This window comes from Monopterus albus, unplaced genomic scaffold (genome assembly GCF_001952655.1).
Source record: "Monopterus albus unplaced genomic scaffold, M_albus_1.0 scaffold59.1, whole genome shotgun sequence".
NCBI classification, from domain to species: domain Eukaryota; kingdom Metazoa; phylum Chordata; class Actinopteri; order Synbranchiformes; family Synbranchidae; genus Monopterus; species Monopterus albus.
Window position 1 is genome coordinate 722,747 of NW_018127939.1, and position 18,681 is coordinate 741,427.

Below are 18,681 nucleotides of genomic sequence, written 5' to 3' on the forward strand. Positions count from 1 at the left end.
TTTTTAATGTTCTTGTACTGCATTTCCTATGATAATTTAGTAGTTAAGCAAAGTCGTGTTTTTTCACGGGTTTTCACTGGGTGACTGCATTTGGTTGGTTGGATTTTTATTTCCTAAACAACAGATGAACTGATCACGTAATGTATAATGCGAAAGGGGTTGCTTGTAGTAATGAACCCACTGAGAATGGTCACCCAACTGCCTGCATATCAACTGTAAATCTCAACATTCTGCACCATCATTTGTCATCTATAATGGTTTAGCTTTACACCCTGCTACAGTATTTTACTATTTTGGTTCCCATCAGTACCAATTTCAGACACACCACGCAGCCAGTTTCAGAATTAAAAAAACAACGATTAATGCCACTGTACGCTACATGCTGCAAAGTAGCCAACAACGTTCATGTGTAGCCATTGAGCATAGTGGAGCAGTTAGCAGGTAAATATCAGAAGAACTAATCTGGGAATGTTTGACTTATATTACATTAATCATGATACTGGATAGATGGCTCCAATGAATACTACTGTTAATGTCTGTGACTACTGGATGTATAAACTGGCAACAGTTCATTATCATGATTTCTTAACTGCTCCCCAGTTTTTTGTCTGTTTGCTTTGTAACTAGAAAAGTTCTACCCGATACTTAAAGTTTCAAAAAGCAGAAATGTTTCTTTTTGATGACAGGTTCAGTCAGCACTGTATGAAATCAGCATCTGGTTTACTACTGAAATAATTCAACAGTTATCACAGAACAATATACCAACATAGTTTTTAATCCCAGGAGCTCTAATAGAGAGCACTTTGCCTGTTCGTCCAGACTAAACAATAAAAACGATATCCTGCTCAAGGGTCTCTGGGTTCAGTAATTGCTGATAGGGTTTTAAGAGGTCAGTAAACTACGTTTGCATGTGTTTTTAAAGTAATCAATAGCAACGAGCAACACTGGTTTTAAAAGGCACTTTTAGCTTCTGAGAAACCAATGCAGAGACACTACAGATGCGTAGATATGATAAGAGGAGTTGTAGATTGCAGCTTTTTGGCAGCATCTTGAATAAACATTAGCAGTGAGGAGGAGTTTGGGGTGACACATGGGTTCAGAGAGTGTCAGGGAAGATAAATGTATGAATGAGTTAGAGAGTATAATATTAAAATTTTAATTTTCAAAATATGTGAGCTGCAGAAAATATGGTAAAGTCACACAGCCCTTGTTAAATCAGAATAAAAGTACACATTAGGGTTTCTTACAGAAACCTGTAGTTATAAGAGCACACATCTCCTTAGGGTTTGGAAAACAAAGGAACAAATTCTGATGTTCTGCGGTTTACTGTTTTTAGTATCTAAAAGACACTAATGCAGAAAGGTGATCAATCAACTGTCAAATGGGTTTTTGAAAGTATGTTTTATGCACATAATGGTTGAAACATGAATGTAGCACATGACCATGAAATTAACATGTGAATCCCAGTGCAAGCTACCAGCCATTTTTTGGTTTTGTTTCAACTTTGCATCTATTAATCCTCAGTGTGTCAGGGTTAGCGGGCTCGGTCCATGCACTGAAGGGATGCCATCTACACCAAAACCAAAAAACCTCAATGATGTTGGGAATGAAGGATGAGGTTTTTTAGAGGTACCACTGTAGTTGCTACAAATTAATAGAAAATGGTCATATCTTTAAGAAGCACAAAGTTTTTTCACTCTAATGACTAATGTTAAAGGTAGTGGGAGCAGCGTCTTAAGTTACAGCATGCTGGCAGAGATCTGGTTTAGAGCTTCAAAGGTTCCTGATGATTAAAAGGTGTCCACAAGGATGGGTTAGGACAAAGCTGCCTGTATACTTCTTCAGAAGTATAAAAATAAGATATACTGTAGCTTCAGAAATCCATTACCCCCACAGTTGTTCTGACGATCTGACACATAAGTCTACTTCAAGCCCTGACGGACCAACTGTGTGAAGATGAGAAAGTCTCAGGTCTGAATTCCCTTCCCTAGTTCTCTTTTTTCATTCTTGACACAGCTATTTCTGTCACTTTTCATATGAACAACCAAGTGGAAAACTATGAATACCTTCTAGATTTGATGATCTGAAAATGTGTACCATTATCCCCATATTTGAACAATGTAGCATTTACATGCCTATGACAGCCAGCTTCACGTCGCCTTTCAGTGTGGCCCTTCGAAACAGCTACAATCATTTTTCTGATAACATGTCATACAAATTGGCAGAACCTGACCCAAGGTGTCAAGAGGTTTTTTTGTCATTCATTTTCTTTAAAGTGCCATCATGTCCAGCCATACTTGTTTGATAGGAGTAACAGCTAAGGACAGGACAGGAAGGAGTTTCAGGCTTGATGTCTTCATTCATACTTGTTGCCCTTTATGCACGCTGCACCATAATTCTCTGCAAATGTTGCCCTGCAGCTTTGATCTTGATCACACTGGTAGTGACAGCAGACTTTTTTAACAGTCAATTCACAAGAACAAAACACTTGTGAAAGTGTCTGTGATAGCAGGCATGTGGCCTTTCTCATGTAAAACATGTTGCCAGGCTGTTTCAACACATTAGCCCTGGGCTGTGGAAATGAAGAGCATCCCACTCAAAACTGTTATGTAAGGCCTCATATACAGCCCAGTAAGTATTTGAACAGTTACACTTTTATTTTTTTAATCCTTTAGGCTCTATGCTTTTATTAAACTGCGTGTGGGATGTGACCCAAAATTGTTTGTTCTAGTCCATGAACAAAAGAACTCATACAGCAGAGTTGAGAGTTGCCTTCTAGATTGAGTTGGAGTTGTCTGTCAGTATGAAGAGTAAGGATGTGACCATGCAAGTGAAGAAGATAATAATGAGGCTCAAAGAATAAAAAATCTTATCAGGATATCCAAGGTGGTTGATTTCTCAAAATCAGCAGATGGGCACAAAAAATCAGGTTTGCACAGTAAAAGTAGAAAATGGCAAAAGACCTGGTAGACTGAGGAAAGCAAGTCTTGTGGATGAAAAATCATTGCCTCTAATCAGCCTCTATCACAATGGAAAGACAAAAGTGCGAATACAAAAAGGAACAGCTTATGACACAAAGCATATCACCTCCTCCATCAAACATGGTGGAGTTTCTATTATGGTTTGGACATGTATGGCTGCTAACATTGACATTTCCATCTGCGGCGCCCCAGTAAAATCATACATTTGAGTTTTATCAAGCTCCTAGATTTGGCAGTAGATTAATTTATATTGATAATAATGGGAAAAGAACTGCTTTGTAATTCAAATCCAGAATGTCCAAGCAAAATACAAGCTGAGGCGCAGTGATCAGGGTTTATATACCAGAGTGTGTGCACGTATGTACGTTGCACACATTGTGTACTGCAATGCACACACCGCAGTCCATGTACTGGTGGGTGAAACAAAAGAAAGGAGTGGACTGAGGTATGTAACATGGATTAAATTAAGTTTTTTTTAATAATAATAATGATCTTATTTTGACTCAAACATTAATGACTTCTCTAGATGGATGTAAGAAAATTCTTTAGAGGAGGCTGAGACATGAGAGAAGTTCAGAGAAATGAGGGTGAGAGAGGTAAGACCTGGCTGTAGTTGTAAACAAGGTAAGGTTAGTTTAGTTAGCTAGTATGTAACAAAGGCCAGATGTTGAATGTGAAGTAAGAGCTCTGTACATCCTAAAATGCTATTTATAGCATTTTATGTACTGGCCTATGAAATAAAATGAAAGCCAAGTATGTTCCATGATACACATGTAGTGGTTTATGTTAACTTTGGACTATTCATTCTGCATTTAATGAATAGCCCATAACATAATATTTGATGGTCTTATCACACAGTCCAAACGATGTTTGCTTTATGCACATTTGACAAACAAGCCTGAAGCAGGAAGGTAAAGTGTGGAGGAAGCTGTCTGTGTTTGTGGATACAGCTGTGTGACCAGCAATCATCCATTGTATAATATGATTTCAGAGTAATTGGAGCTTCAATATGTTATCTGGCTTTATAGGTTACAAAAAATGATTAGATTGTGTCTTTTTAGGACTCAGAGATGTACTGGAAGTCAAAGGTGTACAGGTGACCACCCATTCAGACACATCTCTACAGCCGCACAAACTGCGGTTTGTCTCATGTCTTCCAGAACACCGAGACCATCTTCTGACTCAGGCTAAGGTTAAAGAGGTGCTGTAGAATCCCACACAGCACAGTCTGTCAGGACTCCAGGACTGGGCTCTGCAGCCTTGTTACGGTTCAGTCTCTCCAGCTACCTCATCACCTGGCAGCTGGAAGCAGAAGCCCTTTTTATACAGAGATCATTGCAAACTGACATTGTGTTTCACTTTTTCAAGGCGACTTTTTTTGTACACTGAACTAAAAAAAAAATACATTACATTATTCATCAGGAAATGTGTAAACATTTGGTCATAGCAACTGAGCAGCTTTTCCAGGGCAGAGAGGGTGAATCACCTGAACTCAATCTGACTAAGCTGTACTTCAGGTACAGAATTTAGACTAAAGGCAGAGAGAGGATGGGCAGCAGTGTGATAGAAAGAGAAGTAGGTGGTCAAGGCAATGTTCTCAATGTTTCTTCTTAGTAGACGTTTGAATGCAGAGGTAAATCTCTAAATGCTTAAAAAAGTACCCAGAGAAAAGTGACTGAGGTCTAGGACTGATGAAATGTAAAATGTGGCTATGAATGAGTGTGACTCACCAAATTATACACTGATCAGCCACATTAAAACCACTGCCACGTGAACTGAATAACACTGATTATCTTGTTACAATGGCGCCTGTCAAGGTACATGATATTATAGGCAGCAAGTGAACAGTCAGTTCTTGAATTTGATGCATTGGAAGCTGAAAAAAAGAACAAGTGTAAAGATGTGAGGGACCTTGACAAGGGCCAGACTGTGATTCCAGATGTGTTCAATCTTATAACATTAATTAGGCTGCTACAAAGCTCTCTTCTCAACCTACAGATGTTTTTTTTTTAATAATTGTAGTAATTTTCACAAGTTGAACAGTAAACATAAACCACATTCCTCAGAGCTCAGTCTGATAGCGCATCTGTGGGGTGTGCAGGAAAAACAAGTTTGATCCATTCACCTTCCACCTCACAACTTGTAGAACTTAAAGACTCTGCTGCTTACATGTGGGTGGCAGATACCAGAAGACACCTTCAGAGGTCTTGTGGAGTCCATGCCTCAGAGGGTCAGAGCTGTGTGGGCAGTACAAGGGGGATCTGCATAGTATAATATAAGGCAGGTGGTTTTAATGGTGTGGCTGATTGGTGTATTTTGAACCCGTAGTACTGTAAGTTTTCTCAGACTTTCTTTAAGGAGAGAAAATGAGTGACTATAAGCAAGTGAGAGAGTGAAAATGAAACGGCAAGAAAGACTCTCTGTTGTAATTCTGTTTTCCATTCTGTTTTTGACAGAGGCTCGACATATAGACAACAAAATGATAGGTTAAAGAACGTTTCTCCAATGATTTATGCAGACACCAGCTGGGATAATTTAGCAGTTATAATAATGGGTATTTTATTTCTGGTTCTGTATCTCCATAGTACCTCAGTAAAGGCCAGATTTGGTTGGATGTAGAAACCTCATGTATTTATGACTATTTTTTTTTAAATACTCTTTTTGACTCTTCAATTCTACAGAAATACAAGTCAGTATGTGAAATGTGGATAGCATGTTCATGTCAGCTAAATACACCAGTAGTTGTCAACTTTAATAAATGCAGTCAGCTTTCATCTAACGCTCCAGACACTTCCAAGCTATTTTAACAAGCAGCAAGTCTTAACACCACTGTTGTCTTCCTTTGTTACTTGTGCATAATGCCACACTTGAGATTAGTTTAAATCGGCTGGCATTCTCTTATTGCGCTCAATTATCCTGAAACCTGTGATCTCAGAGTTCAACACATATAGAACACTTAACAGTCAAGCTGCCTCAGCTGATCAGTGCTTATTCAACTAAACACATATTATTATTTTCAGTATCCTGTATTGGATATGGGTGTGTCACACTAACATCAACTGATTAAGGTTTGAAAGATGACCTTCTGAATCAAATTGAGCCTTATATTAGGAGTAAAGGTAAAAGTCAACAATTACAGGTAACTCAATAGGCATGTTAATTAACTGTGGCAAATTGACACCATTAAGGATGCCAGATTTGCTGTTAGTAGTTCCTGTTTGCAACTTACTTGTGAATGTAATGTGAATGTAAGACAATGGATTACTTGATACAGAAAACATCTCAGGTTGTCAGGCAAGTTATAAGGTACCTTTTTGTATTTCCTTGCAATGGACATGGTAGATAATATTCTTCAAAAGTGTAAATTGCACTAAATCTAATATATATGTGGTTTTGTGTGTGTGTGTGTGTGTGTGTGTGTGTGTGTGTGTGTGTGTGTGTGTGTGTGTGTGTGTGTGTTCAGATTTGAGTTTTTTTTTCTGGAGCATTTTATTGCCTTTATTTATTTGGTAAAGTGGGTCACAGAGAGGTGTTCAGGAACTGGGGGAGATTTAGGAGGAGACCGGCAGCAACTGCCTGGTTATATAATGCACCGTGTCATAACTATTTGGCTATTGGGGTGCCCAGATTTGACTGAGTTAAGACACCCAGAAGGAGTACAAATTTGGATGTAAATTGTGGTGAGTACCTTCTTATTTTTGTGAAATGTTGTTTTTATATCACCGGCATGAACGTTCCCTTTCACATGACAGTATCTTTGCCTCTCAACTCTCCCTCTGTGCCCCGTCTTCAGTGCTCACCTGGCAGTTTTAAAACCTCTGCTGTAGATGCATGTTGTTATGTGTACACTGTATTAGGTAAGTGGTCATAATGTTATGGCTGATCAGAGTATTTCCCTATGCTCAGTGGAGTGGGCTCTACTGACTCATGTATTGTGTTTGATATCATGGGTGAAAACCAGCGAGAGAGAAATGTTTTCTGAGATGCAAGAGATGACAAAGTAGGGCATGGTGTGCGCTGATTAGGAAGGACTAACAGGATGTCTAATCGGTACAAAGTGGCTACAAATGCACAAAAACAATCTTAAGGAGTATTTAAATGGCAGAAAAGATGTTCTCGAGGAAAGACAGGGTGATCCATTGGTTAAGCATTTTGATTTTGCTTCCTAATTAAAAGTGGATACTTTATAGCTTTGCTAGCATGGAGGATGTCCTCAGGTCCCTATAATGTTAACTCTGGAAATTCTCACATTGACCATACCATTCAATAATAATGATACTATACGCTCGATCCACCATCTCCCACTCAGCCATTCAGACTCATTTTTTTCCCTTCCCAGATGATCACTTAGCACCTATTAACACAAAGTCCTCATCTGAAATGACCACTCAATTATCATTTCCACTCTCTTTCTACTTAAGCTTAGCAAGGTTAAGTAGCACCCTGAACCTGTGACAAACCTTGAATGGGCCATTGGCAGATATTGGTGGTAATTACAGCAGCAATATATTCAACCAGGCCTAAAGGGGCTCTTTATTCTTAACTCCATACATCAACTGTTATTTTCATTCACTTATCACTATGATAGTGTAGGATCACCTACCTCAATCTGCTGCTCATGTCACCCCAGTGTGAAACAGCAGCCAGTCACCCCTGCATCACCAGCACTGCCACACATGCATAAAGCATATTCAAACCATTATTACTGTAGTTGTGCCTCAGCAGGGGTGATATATACAGTAGCCATTCATAACTATCACATAAAATGTACATTATAAAAAAACTGAGATCAATAGATTTAGAAAATGGTAATGGTGTTTGAGTAATTGAGATCAGACCATGTATAATGGAGAAATGCTGAATGATTTTCTTGGCAGGTTGCTGGTACAAGCTAGGTGCACTATTCTCAAAGGCTTGGCTAATACTGACATTTACCATTTTTAGGCACATTAGCAGTGCTGGTTTTTGCAGTATTGGTTGAAATTTTGTGAAGACATTCATGGTTAGCAGAAAATAAAGCTTCATTACTTTGGTGGCCCTCCTGCTTTTCCTATAGATGTCACAATGAGGTTGACATTTTTTTTGTGAAAAGTCTCGACAGCTATAAAATGGATTGGTACAGAATGTCATATGCTTGTTTGAAGCTCCTAGTTGTTGCATTCTAAATGATTTTACTGATCCCTTGACCTTTTCCTCTAGTGCCACAATTAGGTGTTTTGAAAGAGATGTCTCAACTAATGAATGGATAGATGAAAGAACTGGCACTAACATTCATGGTTTCCTTAAGATGAATTGTAGTAACTTTGGTAATCTCCAGATTTTTAATAATATTTCCATCCGTTTCAGTGTACTTTGTGTTCTGTGCTATTTGGCAACAAGATAATGAACATGTTAAACATTACCTGCTAAACCTCAGCATGTTGTGACATTAGCATGTGGCTATGCATCCACAAGCCTTTTTATTTTGAATGTCCATTTTTTTTTGTTTTATGCTGCTTTTCTTCACCACCCCTACTGCAACAGCAAATGCATGAAAAATAAAATTAAATTAAATGAAAACAGCTCTCTTAACTCTAACTCTGATCAGTCTTATAACTGTGCTCCAGATATGTTCTTAAATCCCACCTGTATTATCAACCTTGACAAAGGCAAGTTTATTTATATAGCACATTTTCATATGCAGCAACAATTCAAAGTGTTTAACACAACACACAGTAAGATAAAACATTAAAATGCTTACAGTATTTAAATAAAATGTTGGAATTCAAATTAGACACTACTACTCTACTTTTGGCTGTTCCCGTTAGGGGTCGCCACAGCCAATCCGATTCACATGAGTAAATTTGGCACATTGTGTTAATGCCAGATGCCCTTCCTGACACAACCCTCCCTATTTATCCAGGCTTGGGACCAGCACAGAAGTCACTGGCGTGAAACCCCTGTGGTTAGATACACAATCACTCCTGGGGGCAATTTAGTGTCTCCAGTCAACCTAAGCTGCACGTCTTTGGACTGTGGGAGGAAGCCAGAGTGGAATGCAAATTAGACATTTAATATTACTTAAAAGCAATAATTACACGACAGTACAAGTAGCAACATGCATGAGTAGAAACCTAGTACTTTTAGGATAGCTGTGGCAGACTGTGGATTCTTACTGTTCCCATTATACTTTGTACCTCGTTACTTTCCTCTGAGTAAATTACACCAGAGGCGGGCATGCTTTTTTCCAGATAACGTGACACATCAATGTTTAGACAGTCAGCTATACAGCATAATGAAGTCAGTTGGTCATTGAGTTATGGATAAAAGTAAAAGTAAAATAGAAGCACATAAAGTGCAATATTGGGTTTAATTAAGAAACATTAATTAAAAGCAATGGAAAAAATAACAGTCCTTGGCTCAGTTTTAGCAGTGATTACAGTTGGGGCAGATCTAAATTCTAATGGGAGCTAGTTCCAGCTGCGGGAAGCATAATGGCTAAAAGCACTTTCACCTTGTTTAGTTCGAACTCTGGGCGCCAGCAGCTGACCAGTCCCTACAAAATTGAGACACCTACCAGGCTTCTACTCACCAGACATATCTCTGATATCATATCATGAATGAACTTTTCTAAATCCTGCTTAGACAGAAAGATTCTCATGTTTTCAAGATGCCAGAATGATGATTTTGTTACAGCTTTGATGGGGCCATTAAAATTTAGACCCTCATCCATGATTACACCAAGATTTCTGACACGTGTTAGTTTTTAGTGTCTTGAATGTATGGTAATCATCGACCACCAGCCCTCTTTTTTTATTTCCAAAAATAACACAGCAGGGATGCCCTTCTCAGGGTCATATATATTCATGTCAAGCTGCACTACAAGCTTTAGATCAGAGGCCAAACGAAATAAAGAGCCAACACTGACCTTGATCTAAAAGTACCTGCCTCCAGCTTGTATCTGTAATGAGTTTTGATTAACAGTCTACAACATATTTTTTTCATTCTCAAGGTCTTTTCTTCCATGAAACAAAATGTAGACACAAGGTCCCTCTCTGCTATTTAATTTCATCACATTTAGGGTGGGTAGCAGGGTTATTTATCTTGGCACCTGGTTAACAATCAGTGACTATGGATCCTCTCAAACTATATTTTCTGGGGACTTTATTGACTTTCATTCTGACAAGTGTGCAAAACATTACTACAGTACATTTTGTGAAATGAAGGAAGTTGTTTAAAAAGGATTAACAGTATTGGTCATGGTTTAGACTTATGCTTCCTGTCTTTTTGTTGCTTTTCCCCGTCTCTCCCTGCCTGTCATGTCCCCAGCCAGCGTAATCAGCCATCATTACATCCACCTGCTGCTCATTATCTCCCAGCTCAGTCTCTCATACAGTATATGCGCCCCCTTCCTGTTCGTGACCCACTGGTTTGTTTTGACATTCATGCTCCCGAAGCTCCATCTTGTCGACTCTCCTGTGTACTCATGCACCTCCGCTCCTGCTGCCAAGCCAGCATCCTCCTCACCTCTCCGGTCAGGACCTGCTCTGCCACTGCTTCACCTCTCCTGCACCCAGTACCTGTCCTCTCTGTTCAATAAACTGTTTTTGTGTTCCACTCCTGGTGTGTGTATGAGTACACTGGGACCAGCAGTACCTCGACATGACAGAACGAACCAGCCAGATATGGGCCCAGCCAACACAAATCGGGAGTTGGAGGGACTCTCAAGGCAAAGGCAGCTCCTGCAGCAGGTGTGCCAGCAGCATCAGTGGATCACCTCCCTAGCCAAATCCAATAATCTGATGGAGTAAGGGGTCCAGCTATTGGAGAAATATTCACACCTGAGGAGTCTGCTAGATTACAGGCACCTAGGGGAGGAGCTTCATGGTAATCTTCAAAAGCTGAGAGAACCCCTCTGCCATGCTCTACTCCATCCCCAGGTGACCCCCAGACCCACAGCTGTGAGGCTCCAGCTCCCCCAGGTTCCTCCGACAGTTCTGCCGTCATTCTGCTTGGGGTAGTGTTTGTGTCCCTGGCACTGGATGTGTTTCACCACACTCCATTCCCAGACTCCGAGCTCTCACTTAAGTGGGGGACACATCTCATTCTTCATCCCGATGGGTTAGAAAGACAGGGAACAGGGAGGAGAAGCTGTCCCCCAGCCTCAGCCGTCTCTGCCTGATCCCCAACCCCATGTCTCAGCCTGTTCCACAGCTGCAGCCTTCTCAGCCATCTCAGTGTGTTCTCCTGCCTCCATCTGCCACACACCCACAGTCCCAGCCTCCCTCAGCCATGCACCTGCCTCCGCCAGTGCCCGAGCCTCAGCTGTCTCCAGCAGTGCCCAAGATGCAGGAGCCCCTGAGAGCCGCACCCTGTCTCCCGGGATGGCAGCCATTGGCACAGACGGTGACCAGCCCCATCAGTTCCTGTTTTCCAAGTGTCAGATGATGCCATCCCTGTGGGCACAGTTCCTCTCCGGTGCACTGATTGTCCCCACCATGAGTTCAGCTCTCCACCTGTATGTCGACAAAGAGGCCAGCACTGGGGTTCCCGAGCCTGTTCCTGAGCGGGTCGGCTGGATCGCCGATGCCGCCTCTGTTCCCATCCCTCAGCCGGGCAGTGCAGATATTCCCTCTGAGTCTGGAACCACCAGGTGTGCTGACCACAGTGTCCCCGCGGAGATACCCAATCCTCAGTGTGTCAACGAGAACGTACCAGCAGAGGTCTCTGCCCCTGTTCCTGAGCGGGCTGGTTGGACCACTAATTGGGGCCCCAATCTTGTTCTTGAGCGGTTCGACGGCGACATCAAACCTGCATTGGTCCCACTTCCTGAGTGGGATGAATAGGTCGATGATGCCACCCTGCATCCAGCTCCTGAGTGGGTCGACGACACCACCCTGCTTCTGCTTCCTGAGGGGAGCAATGACAATGATGACAACCACCCCATCAGTCCTGCCAGTCAACCCCTCATCTGTCCTGCAACTCAGCTCCCAGCTGGATCTGCTACTCAGCTCACTACCGGTCCTGCCCTTCAGCTTGCCGCCAGCTCCGCCTTTGCTACTCAACCTGTCAGCAGTCCAGCCTCACCAGTTCAGACCCGCTGCGAGCCAGTCTCGCCTCTGGTCTGCCCACTGGAGTGGTCGCTCATTGTGGCCACAGCCTGAGACTCCAGCCGCCCTGTCTGGTTGGAATTCTCATGGGTCACCCCCTCAATGGTGGCGACGATGGAAAAAAACAGACTGAAGATCCTCAAACAAATCATTCTTATGTAAGTGGTCACGTAGCTGCTTTGCAGCAGCTTTTTCAGAGATTTTAGAAATGAATTGACCCCATCCTGACCGATGGGGTCAAAGAGACATTTTGGTGATTTAGATGAAACAGTTGTTGAGGTAATCTAAGAGAGATCCATGGGAGAGAAGCAGTTTAAATATAAATGAAGTCTTACACTTGTTTCTAAAGCTGTTGTACTTGATGATATATCTGTGAGAATTCCTAGGTAAGATCATCTATAAATGTTTTTCCAGGATGGTGAGCCATTTCTTCATCTTGCTCACTCACAGAATAAATCAGTCTTCAATATGTTTTTTAAAGTTTTTTTTTTAATTCTCTGAAACAGTTATTGTGTTAGCTTGTGCAAAACACCCTCATATAGAAAGGGTAGATGTTTATATCATGAAGCATTGCCATCCTGATTAGCAGGAGCACTCAAGAGGAACAGTCTTCTTTATTGCATGCAAAGGTGCTCAGTTAATGTGTTGGAAATGTTGCACTTAACATCTTCTTCTCCATTTTTCCAGGTCAATATAAATGCATAAGGACGCAGCTTATGAAGTCTTTTTTTTGACAACTTCTTACTTATCTCTTTTTACCACTGATATATTTCAGGGTCACTAGCACACTGCACTCTCATTTTCTCTATTGTCCTATGCACAGAAAGGTGTTACATTGGAAAAAGCTGGAGGTTGTGAATGTAGGTGTAACTACACAAGGTACTGTATCTCAATAAAACAAGGTCATGACTCAGAGTTTGTATTCCCCTCTGTCAGGTCTGCTCGGCGCGACCTGCCTCTCTTTCTTTTTTTCATCTCCTGCTCTCCCTTTTTGCGGGATCAACGCCTCAGCTGTGCGCATTGGGTAATTAGTGACTCGTGGGTCGGTGCGCACACCTGAGGCGTATTCCGGTGATTTGTTGGCTTCCTTATTTATACCTCTGGCAGACGCCCCGTCGTGGCCGGAGCATTGCGACATGTAACGGACAATACTTACCCTGTGTAAGTTACAAATGTTGTGTTTGACCCGCATATTTTTAGACGTGTGTAAGATGCTACGCTGACAGTATCTGTGCGTTTTGGCTTGACCTTATCACGCTAATTATGCGGTTAGCAACACAGAAATACGTGCTTTGTCTTCCACGCTGACAGTCTCTGTGCTGTGGATTACATTGTTTACGTTGGTTCTTTTTGTTCACCTGTCCGTTCTCATCCTCCTGCTATCCTAGTTCCTGTCGTTAGTTTGTGTGTTTACCATCCTGGTCTCCTTAGTCATCACTGCCCTTCCCTGGTTGTATGTATTATGGACCCTGTTATGTTGTCACTTTGTTATTTTTATTCCATTAAACCACCTTTTTTGTACTAGCACCTGGGTCAGCCATCTTGAGTCCAACCCCAGTTCTCCCTCACTTTCCTCGTGAGGGGGACTAAACCATAACACCCTCACGTATTGTGTCATGTTTTTGTAGAGTTAAAATAGCTTTTCTTTCTTTTTACCTGTAGGTATTCAGATTGTTTGCCTTGTGGGCAAACACTGTGGTGACTCAGAGGACTTGTTAACACCAAATTTAAAGACTGCTTTGCAAGTTAAAACACATGTATGATTTAATTCCAAATTACCAGAACCTCACCAATTTGGATAAATTTCAATTTAAGCTCAGGAGGCAAACCTTTATTTAAGGATAACTGGGAGAAGAAAGGAAACAGGGTCCTGGGTGACCTCAATGGGAAAAACACTCTAATCACCTTTGAAGACTGTCTAGCAGGGTTTGGCATGATAAGTGCACACTGTTCATGTATTTCAGACTCAGATCTACCTTAAAACTCTTAAAGTTGAGTGGGGTGATAAACTCCTTGACCACACACTGATCATATGGACTTGGCTAGCTAAAAATATAGTCTGCCATTTACCCCTCTATTAGTGGGGTCCGGGAGTGGGAAAGGACCATATCAGGCCTCACCTGGAAGATAGACTGGGGAAAAGCTTGGTCCATTTGTATATTATCCTCACATAACCCCAACCACCAATTTATTCATTTCAAGTTCTGTTGTGGGTCATATGTGACACCCCACCAGAGATACTTGATGGGAGTGAGCCCCCTCCCGAAATGTGTATCTTGTCCTCTGGCCACACTGGGCACCTTGGTACATATGATCTGGGATGGTCCAAAGGTACAATGCTTCTGGCAAGAGACAATGCAAACTATTTCTACCCTGACAAAAATGAACTTCCCAATGGACCCTGCACTTCACTTCCTTTACAGTATGACTCCTCCAAAATTTTACTCACTAAAGTGACTCTTAAGATATGGCTAGCAGGATTGTCAGCAGCCAGAAAAATGTATAGCTCAATCCTGCATTTTTTCACACACTTTGATGGCACATTCATGGCATATCACATTATTAGTAATCCTATATCAGGAACTTTCGACCACTACGATAAACGTATATTCTCCTGAAAGAGTTGAGTTCTGGATGAAAGCTATAAGCTTAGTAAAAGACTTATCAGTGTAGGCTCCTCAAATCTTTTGACTGAGCTCTTTCATTTTCATTTTTCTAACATGGTATCCAATGCACACGACAGGGTGGGAAACGGGTGTATGCATGTTCTCTGTTCAGAAACTTAGTTACAAAAAAAGGACCGCTTTGCTAAAATTCCACCAGCATGTTAAATTTGTTATAAGTTGAGAAAATACATTGGACCTTGTTTATATTCAAGTTATCACTGCACAATAAAATATTCAAATACATTGTTATACAATGCTGTACAATGAAAAATAGATAGTTGGTGAGGATGGGAGCATCTCTTGAATGCAGTGCATCTGTCTGTGTGTTTTAATGCACTGTATAATGCCATTCAGTGTCCCCAGGGAAAAATGAATACAAGCAGAGAACAACCCATGAAATCAACAGGGAATACAACCAAGATGATTTATGTACACAGTGTAAACATGAGGATTTATATTAATAAGATATATATCAGCCTGACCTTTGCATATCTTACCATATACCATATAAATAGATAGAGTGTAGAGATAACCAGCTGCTCAATGTAAACATGCAGAGATATGGGTGTCCATTTGTTTATATTTTCATCACAGACACACATACACTCTACTGAAGGACTAAGCTCTGCTGGTGGACCTGAAGTATTTTATTATGTTGTCCCCACCAAACCGGGTAGCAAAAAGGCACAGCTCCTCAAACCATCAATTTGTTTTCACTGTTGGGCTCATTGTGTCTCTCTGCGGTCGGATGCCTGTGATTTTCCTCCTGATATCTTTGACGAACAGCACAGAGGCTCAGAAAATTCACTCCCTGGACAGAATTACACTGATGCAAATACGTGTGTGTTTGTGTGGTCACAGGAATACATTATGTGCATATTTATGGACTAAGGATTTTCAATAGTAGTGATGTAACAAGAATCATTAACAGAAAAACTGGGGTTGCTGGATTCTCGCGGCACATCATTGAAAAGACTTCTCCGCCTGCTGGCCATTTTGTTCTGTCAGCTCTCACGTTAGTGTGCACACTTTAATCACCCATTTGCCTCTTTTGTGATTTATGTACTGAACCATTATACTGTATATTGTTATCCACAATCTTGGTCCCAGCAGCCCCCTCATAATCATTTAAAAAACAAAAGTCTGTCCTGACAGCTTGTGAAAGTTGTTCATTAATGAGTATAGTTGTGATGGGCTTATGATGTGATTAAAATTCTAGTCTGCGCTTGTAAGTACGAAGATCAGGTAACAGAATTAGTGCCATTTAGCACGATTTACAGTAATGTTCACCTAAAGGCAATTTGCATTACAATTAAAGGAATTTTCATGGAGATTAACGGCAGCCAGGGATGGATTTGCTGTAAAGTCACAGTGGTGGTAAATTAGAACACAAAAAGGTCTTTGCGTTGCACCTTTAGATTATTAGCTGTGACAGAAATAAATTAAGAGAAAAGATCTCAGCTTCCTCATTTCTGAAAAGCCATTTTTGGTGCAAAAAGGTTTTGTTCACCTGACCTCCTTTTAGAACAGAAATAACTCAGATGCCTCATTTCTTTATTGAGCTGAGAATAATATAAGTCTAATTGTGGCCAGCAGTATCACTAACAGCTGTTGCAGTCTAGCTTTTCCTCTCTTTCATTATTGACTGTAGATACAGTACAAAGTCATAAAATAACTCTCTTTCCAGTTCCTCCATCACTTTGGTTTCTCAGAAATGGACAAAAAGGAATGTTTGTTCACACTGATGTGGATATATCTCAAAATGTTACTTACATATTGGCAAGATTCCAACTACACCAGCTGTAATAGCTTAGAGCAATTTACTGCAAGCCAGACAGTCCACATACTTGGTTGATGGGGTGGACTGAAGCGTTAAGGGAACCATTAACAATTAAGAGCATGTTTAAATATGTCAAACATTTAAGATGCATGTTTGTATGATGTATGGCAATATGGTTCAGGTTTGGTTAAGTTTCAGCACAGAAGTGACATAGTTAAGTTGAGGAAAAGATCATGATTTGGGTTAAAAGAAGTATTTTGGTAAGGTTAGTGAATCTTTGTTGCCTACAATAATAAGCACTTAAGACTGGGGTCATGTTTATGTTTTTTTTTAATGTGATTTTTAGTGGGAAATAGAAAACAAAGAGTCATCTCCTGTGATAAAGTCAGACATTTTGTCGAACCCTGCATTCAGCTCGACCTATTCCCTATGCAGACAACATTCCCTGCCTTTCTCCTTAATTCCTATAATCACTAGAAGGCACTGTCATTTTAACATGAATATATAGAAAGTATTGGACAGTTCTGCTAAACCCCAGATTAAGCCCAGTGGGAACGATCTGCATTGCAATTATCTTATGGTTAAAGGTCGGACAAAGGTAATAATTATGGCTACTAAATAAGGTATGGTTAATCAATAAGGCTGCTCCTGTTCTACATATATTAGTATTGTCACCAATCTACATACAGAGACTAGAACAGGAAATGAACTGCCTCTGCTCACAGTTAATGTCCATCAGTGTCAGTCCTGGATTAACTTCTTCGTCTGTGCCTTAGATCTCTGTTGCTGTTAAAAAATGATTAAGAACACATCCATGAAACACACCGCTGCACTGGGTGACATATTTTGTCATTAGAAAACAACAGACCTGAGCGTGGCTAGTGGAAAGTAAACAAAGCTGAGAACTTGCACAAACTCTTGTGCATGCACAGTTGACTCTTATTCATACTAACTTCAGGAAATTATGGTTGTACAGAGACTTTGGTGCAACATAGTCGAGCCTGGTGTTTTGTTACAAAAACATACAGGTGTGACATCCAGTGCAGCTCTGTGTTTCCCTAATGTGTTTTTAATTGGTTTTGAATAACAATGAAGATCTATTGCACAGATAAACAAGCTAATCCAGGACAGACAGCTGCCAGACATTAACCATAAGTAGAGGCAATTTATTGTCAGGTTTAGTCTCTGCATGGAGATTGCTGAAAATACTATTAATATAGAAAATGACTGGGCTTATCCTATAAGGTTAGGCACTTGATTCCAGGAGAAGATTATGGTTACACTTAATAAAAACAGAAATATTAACATTAGGTCTTTAAGGGGGCTCCTTCTGCGTGAAAGTCAGACATACTACAATACCTCTTAATCTTTTCACCTTGCTACTTTGGTTCAAACTACTTTCTCTGTTGGCGCAGAATGTTGGCTAAGGACCTACATTATGAGGAGTAAAACTGTCCCAGCTCTCACGTTAGTGTGCAAGTTTTAATCACCCCTTTGCCTGTTTTGAATTTTGAATCTTTTGTGATTTAGGTACTGAACAGCTGTATATTGTTATCAGCAGCCCCATCATAATCATTTGAAAAAACTAAAATCTGTCCTTACAGTTTGTAGAGAGACATGTTGTGAAAGTTCCCACACAAATCGATAATCTTGTTGATAGTACTGCAGCCTTCCTGCGTAATACACTTGATACCATTGCCCCTCTGAAAAAGAAGGTAGTGAAACAGAGGAGGCTAGCCCCGTGGTACAGCTCGCAGCTCCGCTCCCTAAAGCAGGCATCACGAAAAATGGAAAGGAGGTGGCGCTCCACTAAGTCAGAAGAGTATTTCATAGCCTGGAAAGATAGTTTAATAACATATAAGAAAGCCCTTCATAGTGCCAGAACCGCATTTTATTCATCACTGATTGAGGAAAATAAGAACAACCCCAGGTTTCTTTTCAGCACTGTAGCCAGGCTGACAAAGAGCCACAGTGCTGTTGAGCTTAACATTCCCTTAGATCTCAGCAGCAATGACTTCATGAGCTTCTTTACAAATAAAATCACAACTATTAGAGAAAAAATTGGTCGGACCACTCCCACAGCTCTCACAGATGTGCCATCTACTACAATGGCTTTAGAAACATCTGGAAGACCTCATTTATACTTGGACTACTTCTCCCCTATA

General features: G+C 40.8%; 1 protein-coding gene across 1 annotated transcript in view; it reads left to right on the forward strand.

The window, feature by feature from the left end:
* Positions 1–18,681, forward strand: part of cdh13 (cadherin 13, H-cadherin (heart)) — a 403,886-nt gene that overhangs the window by 373,121 nt on the left and 12,084 nt on the right. The gene's annotated exons all lie outside the window — the stretch shown is intronic.